General features: G+C 38.7%; 1 protein-coding gene across 1 annotated transcript in view; it reads left to right on the top strand.

The window, feature by feature from the left end:
- LOC115217875 overlaps positions 1 to 23502 on the top strand; it is a 206861-nt gene that overhangs the window by 46075 nt on the left and 137284 nt on the right.

A 23502-nucleotide genomic window follows, 5' to 3' on the forward strand; every position in this document is an offset into this window, starting at 1 on the left:
GGTCAATCAAATACGTCATCAAGTACACGCTGGAAGGAAATGACCAAGCTGCTATAATAACGAAATTAGTCAATATCTAATGGATAGGTAGGTAGGTTGGACCATCCGAAGCAGTTACATTCATTTTAGGATTTTCAGTTCATGAAAGGAGCACGTGCAATAATGAGACTGCAAGTTCATCTGAGCAGACGAACAGACAATATTTGCTCAGAAATAATGAGGATATTTATCGCTGTCAATGAACGACATATGAGGACAACATTGACAGAATGTTGACTTTGCAAAAAACATTACTTTATGCTGAAGCACCCATGTATTTCCCTTGGAACAGTTAAGGACAAAGAATGGCAAAGAAGGAAGCGAGGAAAAAATGTTGAAGGCCATTTGAATGTTTTTAAAGAAGAAACACTTAGTCTTGTTTATGTTGTCACATCAAAGGCAGAAGAACTGTTATTATTTAAGAATTTTATTGCATTAAGTTCGAAATAGTATTTTTTCCTTTCCCGTATCGACATTTTCAACTTGGAGTGGTTGTAACCCAACGGATCACGGCAGGTACATTTAATAACTACTAGCAGTATCGCCCGGCGTTGCTCGGTTCTGTTCCGACCCATTAGAATTGGAATTTTTGAAAAGTAAAAATTTTGCATTATGTAGCTTGTTATTCTCTTTAAGTGAACATTTTTCTGGTTGAAATACACCGAAAAATGGCGACACAGCAGTAAAAAAATCGCAAAAAATAGGGATTTTCATAGAAAAAAAGCACCTTTTTTATGTAAATAATTTTTGGTGTTAACATGATCCGATTTGATCTACGGAAGGAAGAGCAAGCTTTCTTCTATCATACTCTCAATTTTGGTCAACTTACGCCGCAGGGTCTCGGAGGGGATAATGTTAGTTGAAGGCTACCAAACCTATTTCTTTACTACCCACACGGGGCTAAACACAGAGGGGACAAACAAGGACAGACAAACGGATTAAGTCGATTACATCGACCCCAGCGCGTAACTGGTCCTTAATTTATCGACCCCCGAAAGGATGAAAGGCAAAGTCGACCTCGGCGGAATTTGAACTCAGAACGTAACGGCACGAAACCTGCCATACACAGACAACTTCAGCTTTATACATATAGAGATTAAAAAGGAAGTGCTCATAACATCAGCATTGCCTACTTCATGAGTATTTTGTAACGATTTTTTAAGGCAAAATAAAAGAAAACCTCATTACTGTTAGTCTATGACAAGTTTTAAACTTTTATATATGGAGACATCTATATTCACATTTTCACCTCTACTTTTCTCTTCGACATCAATTTATACCTCATCAGTAAGTCACACTGGTCTCCTCATTCTTCCAACCTTCTCTGAAAATCTAAAACTCGATAAGTATTTCAAAAACCCGACTATTTTTGTACATGCTTTATTTTTTCCACTATTTTCATTTGTTTTTTATTGGTGAAGGGCGATGGAGGTGTCTGGTGGAAAGATATCTCAGACGACACTTAAGACATTTGGCTACTTGTACATTTATGTCCTTTTTCCTCTGATGTTTTACATATGTAAACACAGAGAAAGAGAGGCCACATCTATCCTCTACCATTCGTTCCGCCCATTGAAGTCTGCACATATTATTGAAGTGTATATATATATATGTATTTGCTATGTATATCTCCATATATTTGCTATTTGTATATATATATATATGTGTGTGTGTGTGTTTGCTGTGTCTCTTGTCACTGTTTATGTATGTTATTGAAGTGTACATAATACATATTTATATTATTTCTTTCTTCTGGCATTGTTAGGAAGTATAAATATTAAATAAGGGAACATGAAATAAATCTAAAACCACTGATGTCGAACTAATTCTATAACAACCATTGAAAGTTGTAACTGGAACTGTTCCCCCCCCCTTTTATCTTCTTCCTCTCCCTCCCTCTCTCTCTTGCTCTTTCCCTTTCTCTCTTGCTCTTTCCCCCTCTCTTTTGCTCTTTCTCCCTCTCTCTTGCTCTTTCCCCCTCTCTCCTTTTTATACACACTTGTAGTCGAAACCTTTCACAAGAAAATTATTCAGGATATTATTGGGGTCCAGAATTAAGCATTGTTATTAAACTATAGTGATGTAAATAAGAAATTTAACATATAAACTCAATTTAACCCGGAGAGCAGGAGTATTTGTATGAAGGTGTGTGTGTGTGTATGTGTGTGTGTGTGTGTGTGTGTGTGTGTGTGTGTGTGATGATCATCATCATCATCGTTTAACGTCCGTTTTCCGTGCTAGCACGGGTTGGACGGTTTGACCGAGGGCTGGGAAGCCAGGAGGCTGTACCAGGCTCCAGTCTGATCTGGCAGTGTTTCTACAGCTGGATGCCCTTCCTAACGCCAACCACTCCGTGAGTGTAGTGGGTGCTTTTTACGTGCCACCGACACAGGTGCCAGGGAAGGGTATCTTTCTTTCTTCGCAAATGTAAATAAACTCAATCTGTTTCTGAGGGACATATTCATACAGCACGGAATGTTTTCACCCCAAGTGGAGGTGAGCGATTGGTTAAAATTGCCGAAATGCTCGATTTTAAAGTGGAAATATCTTACAAACTATAGAATTTTCTCAATAAAGCCAAGAAAAAAATGATGTTTTATAAACACATTCTACCAGTATACGAAGTTTAAAAGTGTTTAGTTAACTAGAAATTGTGTTGACATGTGCCGTTCAAAAGGAAAAGATCCCCATTTACCATTTCTGTGGTGTCCCCCGCCTTCCCTCCATGCCCTAAGCATCTGCTTATTTTGCTTAATGGTTAATCCAGCGCTGAGTATTGCTCATAAAACTCCCCTCTTGGGTCCAGATCGTCTTCATTGAAAGCGTGGATTATTCTTGGAATGTGACTTTACCATTAACAGCTCTTTCAAATGCAATGGATGGATGCTTGAGTTTTAAGCGATGGTGATGATGATGATGATATTCATGTGTTTTGTGGCTGAAGGGATTCGTCTTAGTCTAAATATTTTTTATATTCATTAATTATAGCATTTCAGTGATATTCTGATGTTACAAATGCTATACAAGTTGAAAGTTGTTAGCATTCATATCTTTTTCTTTTCTTCAAGTGGCTGTGTGGTAAGTAGCTTCCTTACCAACCACATGGTTCTGAGTTCAGTCCCACTGCGTAACACCTTGGGCAAGTGTCTTCTACTTTTAGCTTTGGGCCGACCAAAGCCTTGTGAGTGGATTTGGTAACCAGAAACTAAAAGAAGCCCGTCATATATATATATAAAATGTTTTTTCGTAATGAAGGTCTTACAACTGTTTCCAGGATATTTATTACTTATATCCCTTCGTCTCCGATGAAGGGATATAATTAATAAATATCCTGGAAACAGCTGTAAGACCTATCTATAAATGTTCTAAAATCTACACAGCCTTGGTTTTTTATTTCATTACGAAAAAAAAAAAATTCTCATATACACACGCTGATATATGACCAACGTTGAACCCCTTTATTCGCATAGTTACCAAACCTGGAACTTAACTATTGTCTATCTATAGCACTTATTCAGCATTACCTGACACCTTTGGGTCTCAGTGACACCATTACCTCTCATAACCTATACATATATGTGTGTGTGTCTTTGTGTGACTTTGTGTGTCTGTTTGTCCCCTTTAACTTAGCAGTTAGACAGAAGATAACGATAAAATAAGTACTAGGCTTACAAAGAATAAGTCCTGAGGTCGATTTGTTCGAATAAAGGCGGTGCTCCAGCATGGCCCAGTCAAATGACTGAAACAAATCAAAAAAAAATTAATAAAATTATCAGAGTGTGTCCAATTATCTAACTGGATAGTAAAAGAAAAAAAAAATATCAACCCATCACCCTCCCACCCGTGACCCACTATCTGGAGGTTATTGCACTGTGACTATGGTGGGTGGGTAGGTGGGGGTGGGGTGCATACACACATCGTGGCTTGATTTTTAATAGCATTTACACAATGTTTGGGATTTCAGCCCAGACATTTTTGACAGCCTCTTTTCATTATTTCACCATCAGTTGTTTTTTTTTTCTGGCAGGGTGGACGGATGGATGGGTGTTTGTTTGTATGCATGTATGTATGTGTGTGTGTGTGTGTGTATGTGCGTGTGTATGCATGCATGTATGTATGCGTGTATGTGTGTGTATGTATGTGCGTTTGTATGTATGCATGTATGTATGTGTGTGTATGTATGTGTGTATGCATGCATGTTTGTATGTGTGTATGCATGTATGTATGTATGTATGTATGTATGTATGTATGTATGCATGCATGCATGCATGTATGTATGTATGTATGTGAGTGTGAGAGAGAGAGAGAGTTCCAACTCCTTAAAGACTGCACTAAGAGCTACATCCTACACACACAAACACGTACACACACACACACACACACACACACACGTGCGTGTGTGTGTGTGTTTTATCATCCTTGACCTAATTCTGTTCTAGTTAGGGACAGCTATATAAGCTTTTGACATTTGTTCATTCTAGTCTTACCATTGAACCTCCTCACCCCCCAGCTTGCTTCATTGTGTTAACCAAGGTATATACATACATACATATATATAAAGGCTGATATTTGATGTCTCTAAAATGTTATACCTTTGTATTGTTGTTCATCCAGTTTGAATTTAAGTTGAAATGCTCCAAAATGTTCTTGGTGTGTGTGTGTGTGGGGCGGAAGGGACCAGGGTCAACTTTGCCTCACATGGATTTTCTAGTTCAGGAGTTCAGTACCTACCCCTGCAATTGTTTCAACAAAACCCTTCTCTTTGTATTTGTGACCTGTTGCCAAGTTGAGAAACCATCATCATCTCTACCGTCATCATTGCAAGTTATTTTACTAAATTCTTTGTTATATTTATAGTAATTGAAAGAAACCAGAGCATCTCAAAAGAAATATGGTAACGAAAGGGTTAAAGTGAACAAGATTGATTGTGCTAAATCCTTTTTATTAAACTTGTTCGGATCTCTCTCCATATGTCATACTGGATCTTAGGACCCCTAATATTCTGAGCTGACAGAAACCTTGCTACACCAGGCAAAACGCTCAGCGACATTCCATGTCTTCATGTTCTGAACTAAAATTCCACAGAGGTTGACTTTGTCTTTCATCCTTTTGAGGTTGGAAATAAGTACCAGTTGGACACTGGGGTTGATGTCATTGACTAGACTGCCCCCCCCCCAAAAAAAAAAATTGTTGGCCATTGTGCCAAAAAAGGAAACCAATATCCTCTTTTTAAATTCTCTGTCTGGATGTGTGGTTCAGAAGTTCACTTGGAAACTGTGGTTTTAGGTTCCATCTCCCTGTATTGCATCTTGGACAAGTGTCTTCTTGTACAGCTACAGCTTGGCCAGTTCCTTCAGAATGGATTTGGTTAACAGAAATGTAAATAACAAGGCACTCTTCCCCTCTCTTCTTGTCTTTTCCTTTCCCCCTCTTTCTCTTTCCCACTCCTCTCTCCCCTCATCGCCAGCCTCCCCAACCCATTTCCTCCCCTTCCTCCTCCACTTTTTCATCCTGTTCTTTCATCCTCCTCTTCTTTCCCCTTCCTCCTCTTCTTTCCCCTTCCTCCTCCTTCCACTTCTCCCCTCCCTCTGTTATCCCCTCTCCCTCCTGCTCCCCAGCTTCCCCACCTGCATCTTCCCCTCCCCCTCTTCCCTCCTCCTCACTTTCCTCTTCTTCATAATGAATTGTCAGAAAAATTAAAATACTAGTCATTGTTTCATCTTTCTCCTCTGCCCCCCCCATCATAATCCTGTTATTGTCAGAAAAATGAAAATAGCATTAGATATTGACACCCCTCCTCCTCACCACCACCACCGCCACCACCACCTCTATAGCCTAGTATTCCAATGAAGGAGTGAATGATCTCTTTCAAGGAATCCTTCCTTCCCATTCTTGACGTACATCACTTCACCTCACCCTAAACCGTAATATTCTGTACAGAAGCATATTGGAACATCTGCAGCAGGCTTGAACTCACAACATGTTCGTTGGCAACTGTCTCACTTCTACATATATTTACATATGGCATGTAATTTATACTTTCAAACTTGGTTTCCTTTGAATATATCAAATTATGCCTAATTAGCCGGGATCTCCTTCACCCACATATATGTATGTGTGCATGTATGTATATATATATATATATATAAATAAACAAGGGAAAAATACACACATCTATATATAAATATATATATATATATATAATTGCCATAGTTACATGCCATTTCTCCGACATCAACATCCATCACACATTCTCTTGTCCAATGTCTAAAGATGTCAGTTCAGTCTGCATCTCGTGTGAGTTTTTGTAATTAATTATTCCTTAGTCAGTACCATTCTTCAAAAGATTCTAACAGCAACACAGTTTGTTTTTCTTTTCCTAGATGGATATTTATTTATCCATCAAAAAACGGATAAATTATGAGTTTTTGTAAAAGAGATTCCGTCTTGCAGGGAATCTGAATTTTGAAGCCGTTTTGTAACAGCATTATTAGGATTCGTGTATTTCTTCTTTTCTTTCTTAACCAATATCTTGTTTGTTTTATAGTATTAATTCTTCTATCTAACAGAATCTTTTATTTTTTATATTTGGAGATATTTGGCTGCTATTATCGTATGATATCTGCTTTGCTATTTGCGACCTGCTATAAATGACGTTGCACTCTACCAAACAATCCACAGCTATTAATTCCTGTTCATTTAGTTATTCACACTAGTACCATTCTGGTCAGAGAGTTTTACAAAATAATAATAATCATCATCATCATTTAACGTCCGTTTTCCATGCTAGCATGGGTTGTACGGTTCGACCGGGGTCTAGGAAGCCAGGAGGCTGCACCAGGCTCAATCTGGTTTGGCAGTGTTTCTACAGCTGGATGCCCTTCCTAACACCAACCACTCCGTGAGTGTAGTGGGTGCTTTTTACGTGTCACCAGCACAGGGGCCAGAGGAGGCTGGCAAACGACCACAATCGGTTGGTGCTTTTACGTGTCACTGACACAGATGCCAGTCAAACGGCACTGGCATCTGCCACATTCGGACGGTGCTTTTTATGTGCCACCGGCATGGGTATCTTAACTAAAATTTCCATTTGATTTTTATTTTGATGTTGGTGTTGACGTACTTGACTCAATAGGTCTCCTCAAGAAGAGTAGGTCACTCTATGATCCAAGGTTAGCACAGCTGGCCGTCCTGCAAGCCGGAAAAACGATGACCTGTTCACTGCTTTTTTAAATGATATCAAATCCGTTTACAAACATTAAAATCAATTTTTGATGACTTTTTTTTTATCTTGTAAAATAAGGTGTTAAATATTTTTTATAGATTTTACACAACAAATTGTTTATCATGTTCCTTTCATTTTGTAGAATAACTGTTTAATGATCTTTACCATATTTCATTCTACCAACAGTTGGTAGGCGTCATACTGTGGTAGCACCGATATTTGTGTGTGTGTATCTTTTATCTTTCATCTTTTACATGTTTCAGTCATTTGACTGTGGCCATACTGGAGCATTGCCTCGAAGGGTTTAAGTTGAATAGATCAACCACAGCACTTATTTTTTAAAGCCTGATGACAACACCAGTTGTCAGGCAGTGATGAGGGCCAAACTCACTCTCTTGCGTGCGCACATGCGAACACACATAGGACAGGCTCATTTCAATTTCTGTCTATCAAACCCACTCAAAAAGCTTTTGTTGGCCCAGGGCAATAGTAGAGGACACTTGTCCAAGGTGTCATGCAGTGGGACTGAACCCAGAACCACATGGTTGGGAAATAAACTTCTCACCACAACCACACCTGCACCTAATGTGTGTGTGTGTGTGTCTGTGTTCTTTATGGCTTGTGCAAAGGTAGCAGCATCAAATATATGTATGTATGTATATATATATATATATATATATATATATATATATATATATAATATATATATATATACACACACACACATATACATACAGACACACACATATACATATATATATACATACATAAAAAGCACTATCTGAACATGATCGATGCCAGGCCCACCTGACTGGCTCCTGTGCTGGTGGTATGTAAAAAGCACCCTCTACACTCTCTGAGTGGTTGGCGTTAGGAAGGGTATCCAGCTGTAGAAACTTTGCCAGATCAGATTGGAGCAGACTTCAGTCAAACCGTCCAACCCATGCCAGCATGGAAAACAGACGTTAAACGATGATGATGATGATGATACACAGAGTTGGCGAAAAGTCAGCTGACAGTAAATTAAAACCATTTAATTCCAAGATTTATGTATGTTTACCAACTGAATGAATTTAATAAAAGCGTCTAAATATGCAACACCATGAAAATTGTTCAAACTGAAGTCCTTCTTGAGTGACACATTTTCCCATTCGAGTCAATACAGAATTACAAATAGTATTTATGGAATTTTGATTTACTGTCAGGTGACTTCTGTTCAACCCTGTATGCACTCACTCAGCCTTGTGAGTGGATTTGGTAGACGGAAATTGAAAGAAGCTCATTGTATATATGATGATGATGATGATGATGATATGTTTGTGTGCTTGTGTTTGTCCCCTCCACCATCACTTGACAGCCGATGTTGGTGTGTTTACGTCCCTGTAACTTAGTGGTTCGGCAAAAGAGACCGATAGAATAAGTATTAGGCTTACAAAGAATAAGTCCTGGGGTTGATTTGCTCGACTAAAGGCAGTGCTCCAGCATAGCCACAGTCAAAATGACTGAAACAAATATAAATGAATAAAAGAATACCCACCAGGTTCCCTTTTTTTTTTTTTTAAATCTTCTCTTTCTATTTCACCAAATCTATTCAAGACCTGATAACATTGAAGGGTTTCATTTCTTCAGAAACAAAAACAGACAAGTTTAAACCCAGTTGGTTTGCAAGATGGCCACATAAGAGATTTTATAGTAACAGACGGTGGCTGATCAAAGTCTTTGATGGTTCTAGATTAATGGCTATTGTTGTTTATATGCTTCAGGTATTTTGTGGGGGAAAGCTCGAAGTTTGTTTTTCTCTCCTTTTATCCTATTTCTTTGATATTAGCATAATTGACTTCAGACTTATGACAAAGAACTGTGTGTGTATGTGCCTCTGTGTGTGGCTCTGTGTAGGTATGGCTGTGTGATTAAGAATCTCATTGTTCAATCCCATGGCTTGGGGTTCACTCCTACTGCATGGTACATTGGGCAATAGCCTGGCCCTTTGTTGGTTATGACGATGAAGGTTCCAGTTGATCTGATTGATCAACAGAATAGCCTGCTTGTGAAATTAACATGCAAGTGGCCGAGTACTCCACAGACACACATACCCTTGATGCACTTGTCAAGGAGATTCAGCGTGACACAGAATGTGACAAGGCTGGCCCTTTTGAATTACTGGTATGGCTCATTTTTGCCAGCTGAATGAATTGAAGCAATATGATCATCAACATCATCATTATCACTGTTTAGCATCCGCTTTCCATCAGGGCTGTGGACCTGAAACAAAAACCTTCGACTCCAGCTCCTGTTCTATTGGCACCTCCGACTCCGACTCTGACTCTAACTCCGACTCCGACTCTAACTCCGACTCTAACTCTGACTCCGATTCCGACTTTTACTCTGACTCCGATTCCGACTCTTACTCTGACTCCGACTCTGACTCTGACTCTGACTCCTCTTTATGTAATTAAGTGATTGTGGTCTACATATCACATAAAGCATATGCATACGCTTGTACTTTGAGTAGGCCTCTATGTTATAACTGGTTTATATTAAAGAATAAAGATATTGTGAGTTGGAGTCAGTAGAGCTGTTCAGACTTCCCTTGACTGTTATTGCATGGTTTCTATGGTTGAATGCCCTTTCTAACACCAACCACTCAAGCGTGTGCTGGGTGCTTTTTATGTGCCACCAGCACTGGCACAGGCGCTTCTTAAGTGGCACCAGCACCTGAAAGGATAAGCCTGTATATGTGGGAGACAATGGTTTTATTTAGTTTCACATGTCTTATCAAGTACAACAAATCACCACATCTCCCGGTCCTTTGACATTTCCTCATTGAGGCCCAGCATCCAAAGAGTGTTTTTCACCACTTTGTTATTTCCCATAATTTATAATCAATCACTTTAGGAGTTGCTTTTAATTAGAGATACATCGTCTCCAGCTGGCTATATGCCAGATAGTGTGTCATTATAGCCAGCCGGAGACTATGTTTCCTGGGGCTAAATAGCAGTAGCATTCGTCCTGACCAGGACTGCCGCATTATGTTGGCAAATAATCTTTACTCTAGTATATTTTATATTTTTCCTATATTTTTAAATGTAACTTAAAAAAAAAAGGTATTTCTATTTGTAATATGCTTGTTCTTCATGTCCATCTTCGTAGTTCCTCAAGAATGTCTTTACAGATTCTTCTCTTGTTAAATATATAAATGAAGAACTTTGGATTGGAGGAGGCTGCCACCATCAATTTAAATGAATTTTCAGTTTTGGTTTTTGCATTTTTGCACCTAAAGTCTTTGAGGAATGAAATATTGCAGAAGAAATAAAAAACGAAAGGAAATTTGATTTATGTTGCTCTATACAGAATGGAATTTGGCTAATATGAAGGTCTGCTGGTTAACTGTTAAAAGTATTCTAAATTCCAAGTAAATAGGTCAAGCGTATCTTGGTGATGACCCTTTACTAACAGACTAATGAGCTAATTAAGTGTAGGTGAAAGGGTTCATATAACCCCTAAATGAATCTCTGATTTGAGAACCACAGAAACAGTTGGAAAATGTGGGTTCAATTCACATTTTATTTCTTGTTATTGTTTAACCCAGTTGTCATTATACTGTTCTGTTTTTCCAGGCATAGTGTATCTATGATGACATTAACAGTATGTCTTCCTTTTAAGATGTTTGGACATGATTTGAGGGAGATTTGACTGATATTTTTACTAGGTCAAGCAACTAAATACCAGCTCCCTCATTGGTTCTTCTTAAACCATTTAATTCTGATATGTAGAATTCAAATCTGAATTTCAGCAAGAACTTAAGAATGCACGATAAAGTTGGAAAATGTAAGTACCAACTTTGGAAAGTAGGAATAAAAATAACTAAATTGGGACTTAAAAACATTGGTGTACCTTAGTCATTGTAGAACAAATGATATATTGGAATGGAAAACTGCAATGCTTAATGCCAAAAGATTAGTGAAGATGAGAAAAGAACATTCCTAGCACCACCAATACAAGAATGTTGATAATTTCAGTGTTTTAAATAATATCTATGTCTATCTATCTAGCTATCATACACACACACAATATATATATATATATTCGTAGGAGTGGCTGTGTGGTAAGTAGCTTGCTTGCCAACTACATGGCTCCAGGTTCAGTCCCACTGTGTGGCACCTTGGGCAAGTGTCTTCTATTATTGCCTCAGGCCGACCAAAGCCTTGTGAGTGGATTTGGTTGACAGAAACTGAAAGAAGCCTGTCGTGTATATATATGTGTGTGTGTGTGTATGTGTGTGTGTGTGTGTCTTTGTATCTAGCGATTAGTGTGTTGGGCTCATGATCAAGAGGTTGTGGGTTCAATACTTGGACTGGGCAAGACACATCATTTCACATTGCTCCAGTCTACTCAACTAAAAATGGGTACAAACCAACTACTGGTGTTGCCTCTGCCTCAGCTGTCACACCCTTCATGTTCCCCTGTGTTAGATGGGAAGAGGGTTGATAGGTTGACTATGCTCACAATTTGCTATCAGGCTTATTGTCCTTGGTGAATGACAGCTATGGTGTTGCGTGTGTGTGTGTGTGTTAATGAAGGACAAAAGAAAAGGGGTTTGTAATTGCACCCATTAGCTTATGGCTGTTTCTGCTTTAAGTAAACATGCATCTAGAGTTGAATATTCAAGCAACATCTTCTAGCTTCTTTGGAGCCATTTAAATGAAGTGTTTCTTTATTGTGGAAAACATTTAAATACACGTAATTAGGCACGTGCAGAATCACATGTAATCTAATACAGTGAGGTGAATTTGGGGACGAAATCCTTCCACACAGAGACACTTCGTTTATATAAAAATTGAAGTGAAAACACACACACACCACACACAAACAATTAGCTCCATTAGTGGCTTACAAAATTTTATAGAAGAGATTAGTTACCTTGGTGACCTAATCAATGCAGGTGGTCGCATGAAATAATATAATGTAGAAGTTTTGGGAGAAAATTTTCTACTAATGTTTTCTTAAGCAATTTAAAGTGAAATCCATTATGGCGCTAGAAGATTATAAATGCTCAAAGAAATACTCTTAGGATTAAAGAGTTAAGTGTTTTTTTGTCTGTTTTTTTTTTTTTGTAAAGAAGGGAAGAAGAAGGGGGGGTGATAGGGATGTGCAGTGCTTGTCGTAGAATTTTGGGAACTTTCCAAACTTGGGAGTAGAGATAAATGAGTGATGTTACCCATGGTTGATTTTCAGTGTTAATTGAGACCGGTTAATTAATTGGAAGTGAAACCATAGGAAAGACTTAAGTTTGGTAGGTTTGAAGTCTTGGGCAAGAAAGGCTGAGGTAAAATGAGACATTTTTTGAAGGATGATATGAGGAATATTAAAATGCCTGTCTACCTTTTTAAAATAGGTGGTGGTGGTGATGATGATGATGGAGGTGGTGGTGGTGGAGAGAGCTGCTGATCTTTTGATCAGACTGTCTTTTCATTGTATTTTTTCCTATGGCTGATACTGTCTGTCCAGACCTTTCACGATACCCTTAAAGCCAGGAGCTTTTCAGCACACCCACCTCATATATATAGAATTGCAGTGTCTATTCAGGAACTAGGGTTGCAATTATCCTGAGTACTTATTAAAAAATAATTAAGAGTCACAGAAGTAGTATTAATACCAAAAGATAATCTTTATCCCCACTTAAAACTGGATATTGTGTTAGAACAGAGAATACGGCATTATTTACCACGAGAGAACCTAGCTGGACGTCTGTCATTGATAAACCCAAGAAAGGGTGAAAATATGTGATCTGGCAGTTCTCGTGGCCATAGTGGCCAGTTCTTGCCCATCAGTAATGGAGACACGAGTGGTTTTATGCACCACAAGTCCATATGAGAAGTCCTCTCAAAGTGAATAATACAGGGTTCTGTGTTTCAACCCTTAACTGGCAACATCTGACCAAAACATTCTATCTGTTATATGTTCAAAACTGGCCAGATCCAGCATCTCACACCTACCCTACAATATCATTCTAAAGATTAACAGTTACGTCATTAAAATCTCAAAGCTGTCAGATAATGCCAGATTAAGTCATAACAATGTGAATAAATAAGCATCATATTTGACAGAGTAATGTGAACGTTAAAGGAATAACACAAATTCCATAAAAATGTTGTTAATTTGTTCCTAGCACCATCTTCATATTGGTGAAGTATTTTACTAAATTTTTAATTAAATTACAAATTAATTTAAACAAAGGCAGTATATTGCAACAGAAATCATCATCACCATCATCATTTAATGTCCGTTGTCCATGCTGGCATGGGTTTGATGGTTTGACGAGGACTTGCAAGCTGGAATGCTGCACCAGACTCCAGTCTAATTTTGCAGGGTTTCTACGGCTGGATGCCCCTCCTAATGCCAACCACTCCGAGAGTGTAATGGGTGCTTTTACGTGCCAGTTTGCATGACGCCGGTATCTGGCACGACTACAATTTCCCTTGGCTGTAATGGGTCTTCTTCCTAAGTACAACATAATGCCAGAGGTTTCCGTCATTGCCTCCGTGAGGCCCCACACTCGAAAGGCGCTCAGCCACTTTGCCTGCATGAGGCCCAGTGCTTGAGAGCTGGGTTTTACATGCCACCAACACAGGTGCCAGTTACGTGACAGAACTATGGTTTCACTTGGCTGGAAATGTGGTAACAAAAGGGTTTACTAGCAAAAGGAATGAACACCTGTCTGTAATTCATAACCATCAACCATAGTAGGTTTGGCAAAATGTTGACTGAAAGGTCAGTGCTTTATTTAATAACCTTTCTGTAGCTTTTGTTCCGCTGTTTTGGGTCATTGACATTTATTTCCTGTGCCATTGAATTGCAGGTTTTTTTTTTTATTGTTAATTGTTTCTTAATATGACAATTGAGTCACTTGTCTTTGTTAATAATGGAAAAAAAGGAAATGACTGGGGGAAAAAAAAAAGATGAGTTTTGATTAAGTTGTGAATCATTCAGGCTTAATTGTTCTTTTATTCTTTTCATTCATTGGACTGCGGCCATACTGGAGCACCATATTGATCAAACTGATCCTAGTCCTTGTTTTTTTTTTGTTTTTTTGTTTGTTTTGTTTTTCAAGTCTGATCCTTATTCTGCCAGTCTTTTTTTGCTGAACTGCTAACTTACAGGGATGTAAATAAAACCAACACATGTCGAGCGAGCATTAGAGGGACAAAGACATGCACACACACACACACACACACACATAGGAACACATGCACATATACAGGAACACAAACACAGAGGCACACACACACACACACACACTAGGCACTGGCATGGCTGTGTGGTTAAGTAGTCTGCCTCTCAATCACATGATTTCCGGTTCAATGTCACTGCAGGGCACTTTGAGCAGCTGCCTTCCACTACAGCTCTCGACCAACCAATGCTTTGTAAGTAGAGTTTGGAAGTGGAAATGGAAAGAAGCTTGCTGTGTGCACATGCATGTGTGTGTGTGTGTGTGTGTGTGTGTGTGAGAGAGAGAGAGAGAGAGCATTTGCATATTTCTGAAGATTGCTGAGCTACAAGCAACCATATTAAAATTTCTCCTGCCAACACATCCTACCATACTTTAGCACCTTTAAAGGCGTATGAAATGAAAGATTCCTTGAAGAACACCTTAGCATTAGCAACAAAAAGGGTATTTGGCTCTAAAACAATGCTCCTATAAAACAATCATCTTCATACTGGCATGGAAAAACAGATGTAAAAATTTAGAAATTGCACAAACAGAGTGACAGAGTTACTTTGTAATGATTTAACTTTGTTCAGTGTTTTAAACTAAAATATCCACAATAAAATTTTTGTCATTTTCAAGGAAACCATATTTTTAAAATTCTTCAGTTTACTGTGCCATAGAAAAAGGGTTACCATTTGTAGAATCAAGGTACCAAGAATCTCTTGATCTGGTGTTCTACATTTGTGGGTTCCTTTTTAAGTATTTAATCAGCTGCCATTTTTTCATTGGTCAATTTGAGTTATCTGACCTTGGTTATTCAAGAATTGGTGTGATGTGTATTATATAGTAGCTAAATGTATTAAGCATAAATGGATTAAATATGAATTAGTTTTGGGTGTAAGAGGTGCCATTCTTTAATTCTTTAATTGCAGTTGAATTAGTTGAAAGCAATAAAATTAAGCCTGGAGACTGATAAGGAATCGCTCTTTGACAGTTCTAACCAGAATCTGGCAACATGGTTTAAAAGAAACAAAAGAAAACAAAAAACCCCACAGACCCTTAATGTAGTGATTATGATGGTGATGATAGTGTTAATCATCATAATGTTGATGGTGTAAGCATGGCAGAAGAATTTGTTGCTTACCTTCTCTCCCATCCCCCAAGCCTCCACCAACCTACCCACCCACGCCTGGTTCCTCTGTCTCCATTCACCTTGCACCTTGAAGGGGCCACCTGGATACCATCACCAATATTTTATCTCTCTTTAGCTCCATCTGATGATTCTCACTTCTTTTTTTATAATGTGAGTTACCATGTTGTTCCCCTTCGGCAAGTAGCCTGCTCTTGCCCTTTCTCTCATACTTTAAATCCTCATCTCTTAGCATAAACTTGCCCTCGCCCCTTGGTGTTCATAGTCATGCAAGATGCATGGTGACCTCACTAGTGATGGTGGCATAAAAAAAAGCATCCATGTAGTCTGTAAAGTGATTAGTATTAACCCTTTTGATACCTATTTCTTCACTACCCACAAGGGGCTAAACACAGAGGGGACAAACAAGGACAGACAAACGGATTAAGTCGATTATATCGACACCAGTGCGTAACTGGTACTTATTTAATCGACCCTGAAAGGATGAAAGACAAAGTTGACCTCGGTGGAATTTGAACTCAGAACGTAGTGGCAGACGAAAGGATGAAAGGCAAAGTCAACCTCGGCAGAATTTGAACTCAGAATGCAGCAACAGGTGAAATACCGCTAAGCATTTCGTCCAGCATGCTAACGATTCTGCCAGCCCACCACCTTAACCCTTTTGATACCAATCCATCTGAAACCGCTTCTGGCTCTATAGTACAAGTCACAATTTATGTTCCTAAAACTAGCTTAATGATAACTAAGTTATTTTAGTAAATTCTTTGTTATATTTAAAATTAATTGAAAGAAACACAGAACATCTCAACGGAATATCAGAAGACTGATCCTACACTCACTGATTGTAATACCACTTCCACAATAGCTGCACATGTCAATACAGTTTGTGAAAATTATGAAAAAGAGAGGTAGCAATGTGCAGCCCTGCTGTAGTCAGCCACCTTGAAAGTTTTCAAACCTTTTACTGCAACACAAATATCCAGGCATTTGTATTGGTACTTTGTGGCAACCAGAAGTAGCCTATTAATACCAATCTTCTGCAAAACCATCCACAGCATGTCCCTCCCTCTTCAGCCTTTTGGTAATATTCTCATAATTTCCTGAAGACCTACCTGAGAGTGAATATTCAGTTGGTTGTGCTGTGTCCAGGACAGAAACCAGATTTTTCCTCAGCAGGCTTGAACTCAAGATGTTGAAATATCTTTGTATATAAAAATATCTCCACATCATTATCATCGTTTAACATCCACTTTCCATGCTAGCATGGGTTGGACGATTTTACTGAGGGCTGGCGAACCAGATGGCTGCACCAGGCTTCAATCTTGATCTGGCAGAGTTTCTACAGCTGGATGCCCTTCCTAATGCCAACCACTCCAAGAGTGTAGTGGGTGCTTTTTACGTGCCACCCGCACGAGGGCCAGTTTGGTGGTACTGGCAATGACCTCGCTTGAATCTTTTTACACATGCCACCGGCACAGGTGCCAGTAAGGTGATGCTGGTAACGCTCCATGTATTTCTTTATTTCTATCATTGGTAAAGCAGATATCAACAAACATTTTGACAAGTATATGAAATAAAAACCCAAAAGTCAGCAACTGCTTCTTAGCGACACATACATTAAATTTGAGAAATTTTTAGAAAAGGGGTGAAGTTCACAGGGACCACCTCAGTGGCTCACCAGGTCGTTTTCTTTTTTTTAATGAAATTAACATAATTCTTATCATACCATTCTGCTAATCACAGATGTCTACATAATCAAGTACTGATGAGTTTTACGTTTTTTTGTTATGACTGTACTTTCACCAGATTACTGTGAATACCTGTGATGCCGCTGACTGCGTCATCTACCTTTTTACATTGACCTTGCTATTACGTTACCGACCAAGTTACATCATGGAGGGGGAGGCACAGCTCACTGGTTAGGATGATGAAAGACAAGTATAAATGATGACTGTATCGTTAGTTTTACAGTGTTGAATTACTTCTTGAAATTAATGTTGCATAAATGGTGGTGCTACAGGTGAGTTCTGTCTTCAAACATTGAATTCCTCGTTTACCAATTCTACAATTTATTTTTAACTTCAAACAGCTGCATTCATTTCATATCACCTTCAGCATCGCTCCTGGCTCTCAGATTAATGTGAACATGCATCATAGAACCCATTTCTCATCACCTGGAAACTCTATATTCCACACCCTCTTAAACAAGGCAATGGGAAGATTACTGCCAAAGAGTAACTTCCAGTCAAAGAGATGCTATTACTTCATAGCAATGTGTCTACGGGACCAGACAGGTGCAGGCGTGGCTGTGCAGTTAAGGAATTTGCTTTCTAATCGCATCATTTCAGGTTCAGGCCCAAGGTGTGACACTTAGGGCAAATGTTTTCTACTATAGCCGTGGGCTGACCGAAGCCTTATGGAAGAACTTGGCTGATGGAAACTGGTAGCAGCCCATCGTTTGTGCATGTGTTTACGTTTGCATATTTTCCCAAAATGTTTGGGCTTCAAGCAGTGCATTGTCATTTTCCCTTGTCAACAAATTGTCCACGGGCTTTTCACTTTTGAGGACATGTGTTATAAGGAATCCCTTATTTCTTTATTACCCCCTAGGGGCTAAATGTAGAGGGGACAAATAAGGACAGACAAAGGGATTAAGTTGATTATATTGACCCCAGTGCGTATCTGGTACTTAATTTATTGACCCCGAAAGAATGAAAGGCAAGAATGACCTCGGCGGAATTTGAACTTAGAATGTAACGGCAGGCGAAATGCTTAGCAGTATTTTGCCTGGCGTGCTAACGATTCTGCCAGCTTGCTGCCTTATACATGTGGTATAAGAAATCCCTTGTTTAAATAACAGGTAAGGGTTAGCAACAGGAACGGTATCCAACTATAAAAAGCAATACCCCAATAATGGTTCATCTTAGCCATGCTAATGTGGAAGATCAGGCTTAAGATGAATGAAGGTGGTGGTCTCAAAGTGATGAAAATATTTTGGCAAAATAAATTTAAATGTTAGAAATATTAAATTTCTAAATCTCTCATAGAGATATGTACGGTGGTGGGGCGATAGAATGGTTGTATACTGTCAATCTAACACAAACGTGACAGTAGGGGGTTATACCACTGCTGTTTAGCCCTAGGAAGCATCGACGCCTCCTGATGGCTTTGACACATTTTTCCTGTGTCCTTATATACATTTACGAAGGGGAGACAAACACCCCCAGCAGACAGGCCTGCATCTAGAGACACGCATGTTTCAGGATCATTGTCCTTCATCAGTCTAGAGTCTCCCCTTCGTAAATGTATATAAGGACACAGGAATAATGTGTCAAAGCCATCAGGAAGCGTCGATGCTTCCTAGGGCTAAACAGCGGTGGTGTAACCCCCTACTGTCACGTTCACGTTAGATTGACAGTATACAACCAATTTAAATGTTGAAGTGAATCTAACGGTTTTTGTGTGTTTTAAATGGCTTATAAACACTTTCCATTCTGCAATAAATTACGAACATGCTTTTAAAATAGATCACTCATTAATATGGATTTGTAAAATCCAGGATTAAAATTTAAAATATTTTTGACACACCTGGATACACCTTGCAGGTAACTGTAAATTACAGGTCAAAGGTGTGACAAAAAAGACAAAAATATCTTTTATTTACTATCTTTATCTCCTTGGGGTCAAGTTTGCTTTTCATCCCCCTGCGGTCAGTGAAATACAAAGAGCCAGTCTAGTTGTGCTGTGGGCCTTGTGCCTTTATCTCATTGAAGTCAACTTTGCTTTTCATTTCTTTGGGGTTGATAAAATAAAATACCAGAAATTAGGACTGGATCAATGGTATCAACTCACCCCCCCCCTTCCCCTCAAAAATTGCTGACCTGGCCTTTATGTTTTAATCCCACTGTGGTCAACTTTGGCTTACATTCCTCTGGAGTTGATAAAATAAAATACCAATCAAATATTGGAAATCGGGGTGGGGGAGAGTGTCAGTGGCATTAACGTCACTCCTCTCAAAACTGCTGGCCTTGTGCTTAAATAAGAAACCATTATTTAGATTTGCAACAGGCTGTGGGTCGTCAGGGTGTTTTGGATTTTACCTGGCAAAGAAGAGTCAATATTTACTAAGTGCTGTGACTAAGAGGTGACATAGCACAGGAGGCGAAGCAGTGATTGTCAAACCTCCAAATACAGACTGAGTGACTCACCACAATAGCCAGCATGTCAGCATTATGCAGTCTTTCTTCTCTGGATTAACATCATCATCATCATCATCTTTGTCGTTTAGCGTCTGCTTTCCATGCTGGCATGGGTTGGACGGTTTGACTGAGGGCTGGCAAGTGAGGAGGCTGCACCAGGCTCCAAAAAAAAAAGTTTAGAAATGTTTTGTTAGGTTTGTGGTGTTTAGTTTGAGTTATTCCATGTACCTGAAATAAGGAATAAAAATCACTCAGTATGCTCTGAAGTGGTTGGCATTAGGAAGGACATCCGGCTGTAGAAACCAGAGCAAAGTATACAATGAAACCCGGTGCAGTTTCTGGCTTTGCCAGCTCATGTCAGACTGTCCAACCCATGCCAGCATGGAAAAACAGACACTAAAGGGTTAGGACGAATATTCTGAGGAAAATATCCTAAAATTTACAGAATCAACATCAGTTAAGGTTTCATTTGATAAAATTTGGGAAACCAACAATAAAAACAACAAAAACATTCACTATCACAGCCGCTGCCGCCGCCTTTGTTCCCCATATCTTCATTACCATCATTTGCTTAATTCTTTTACTTTCCCATGTTGGCAAGAATCGGATGGGTTTTGCAGAACAACATCTCACCATCTCTAAATCTCTTCATCTTTTGCTTGACACACTTAAAGAGATTCCTCTCCCAATCCTTAAATCTAATCTCTAGGTCTATAAGGTAAGATATTCTCCACTTCACAAGCGAACTTAACAACAACCAGATCTGTAAAGCAGACCAGAACGGCTGATAACGTTCCCAGTAATGAGCTGATGTGTTCTCCAGTTTAGGACAAGGAACGAGGAAGTTGGTAAACAGGTTTTGTTTCAACTTCACACTCACCATCTGCTGCTTTGAATCCGTTCCCCTGCACTTCCTTTTCTCCGCATTTCCTCACTTAACAGTTTCCCTCCACCATTCTCTCTCTCTCTCTCTCTCTCCATCTTTCACTGATACATTCTCTGATCTAAGCTAATAACTTTCTCAGCTGGGGTTTTTTTTTATACTTAGTTTATATCTATTGATAGTTATTGATCTAATGTTGATCGGCGTGTGTGTTTAATTGGTGTGTGTGTGTTTATGCTTTTGTGAGTGAAACTATTAAGATGTTCATTATGCAGTTGGAATGGAAAGTCATGGCTAAAGTCTGAGTCACAACTAGAGTCTGGTATTTATATTCCATAACATGTTTATGTTATATTTAGTACAAGAGATTGCGTGTATGTATATGTGTATGTGTGTGTGTGTGTGCATTTTTATATATACTCACATGCAGATATGTATGTGTCTATATATATATATATATATATATATATATATATATATAAATATCATTTAATACACTCAACTTACAAAAGATCTAGTAATAGTTTCATGCTTTAAAGATACAATAAATTAGTAGCTTGTGTAAATTGTGTATATAAGTGATATTTATCTCACTGAATCCTACCAATGATGAAACTGTAATACAAAGAGAGAGAGGGAGAGAGAAAGAGAGAGAGGTGTGTGTATACTGTATTCACCTGGATGGGTCAGTGAGATGAGGCTCTCACAACTCATCTAAGCAAGCAGACCTGTTCAACCCATGCCAGCATGGACAGTGGATGCAAATAATGACGATGATCTATGTACACACATGTAAAAACATAGATATGTGTCTAGACACTTATACATACATGCCTGAATGCCTGTCTACACACACACACACACACACATTCAGTTAAACCCTCTTCCTTACCCGATCTCCATTGATGTGTTTAACCCTTTCGTTACCGTATTTATTTTGAGATGCTCTGTGTTTCATTCAATTAATTTTAATTATAACAAGGAATTTAGTAAAGAACTTAGTTATCATTAGGCTAGTGTTAGGAACATAAATTGTGGCTAAGGTTCGGTGGAAGATTTTAATTCAGAACTTATGAAAACAAGACATTTGTACTCAGAGCCAGAGGCAGTTTCAGCCGGGTTGGTATCAAAGGGGTTAAGGTTGTGTGTACATAAAAGTGTTAACACTTCTGTAAATAATCTGCCAACATCCAAGAACCAAGAAGTGAGCTAAAAGTTAAATATAACAATGCTGCCGTTAACAGATGAGCATCCGCAGTCCATCTGTGCCCACCCTTCCCTACGCATAGCTGTCTGTCAGTGAAGTATAAATCTCCTCTCAACTTATCAATCATTACAGGGGAATACCTTTTATAAGAATTATGAATGGGATGTAAACAAACACACAGACATTGAGAGAAGCACTTAAGGTTGTAATGAATGGGACTTTCTTCTACTACTTTGCTCTCATTTTTCAGGATTTCACATTTCTTTAACAGTGTCAGGTTTCTTTGGAAGAATTTCAGCTGTTATCCTTTTATTTTATTTTTCACTTTATTTTTCTTTTTACCTGTTCCAATCATTGCCTGTGGCCATGCTGGTGCAACACCATTAAAGAAAAACATGCAATTCTCTCCTTGGCAGGGAATCAGACCTTAGTCTTCCAGTCAGAGATTCTTGCCACCATGTTATTACCTCTGCCTTAGCGAAGGCAGAGGTATTGTTTTCAGTTGTGTTTGTTTGTTTGTTTGTTTGTCTGTGGACAAGATATCTTAAAAACTACGGGATGAATTCAGATGAAACTTTCAGGGATATTTGGCCTCATGACTGGCACGAACTGATTAGCTTTTGGGATCGATCTGGTACCGGACAAAGATTCTGGATTATTTTTCCTGTTTTTTTCACTTAATTTTTGAGAGCGGTCAGGTTTATTTTTAGTACTCTCGTTTGTGAGAGAAGTCGAGTTTATTTCAGATATTCTCCATTTTAAAAATCATCTTTGGCTAATCGTTGAGAGGACGTTGGTGTTGTCTTGGTGGTGGTTTGAGCTCTCTGAGTGCTCTTGTTATTATTGAAATGTTTAGCAGGATTTTACCGATTCTGAGTTTAAATTCCATTGAGGTCAACTTTGCCTTTCATCCTTTCAGGGTCGGTAAAATAAATACCAGTTGTGTACTGGGGTTGATGTAATCAACTACACCCCTTCCCCCTAATTTCAGGCCTTGTGCTTATATTAGAAAGGATTATTATTATTATTAAGGCAGCAAGATGGCTAAATTGTGAGCATCCCAGGCAAAATGTTTGCTGGCATTTTGTCTGTTTTCATGTTCAAATTCCACTGAGGTTGACTTTGCCTTTCATCCTTTCGGGGTCGATAGAATAAAGGACCAGTTAATAAACACTGTGCTTGATGCAATCAATTTAACCCTTCTCCTGAAATTGCTGGCCTTGTGCTAAACTTTGAAATCATTATAATTATTATTAAAGCAGTGAGCTGGCAGAATTGTTAGCATGCAGGACAAAATACTTATCAGCATTTTGTCCATCATAAAGACATTCTGAGTTCAAATTCTGCCAAGGTTGACTTCGCCTTTCATCCTTTTGGGGTTGATAAATTAAGTACCAGTGAAAGACTGGGGGTTGATGTAATCAACTATACCTCTCCCCAAAATTTCAGGCCTTGTGTTGTTAGTAGAAAGGGTTATTATTATTATTATTATTATTATTATTATTATTATTATTATGGTGGGCTGGCAAAATCTTTAGAACACCAGACAAATTGCTTAGTGGCATTTTGTCCATCTTTCCATTTTGAGT

Source organism: Octopus sinensis, linkage group LG12 (assembly GCF_006345805.1).
Source record: "Octopus sinensis linkage group LG12, ASM634580v1, whole genome shotgun sequence".
NCBI classification, from domain to species: domain Eukaryota; kingdom Metazoa; phylum Mollusca; class Cephalopoda; order Octopoda; family Octopodidae; genus Octopus; species Octopus sinensis.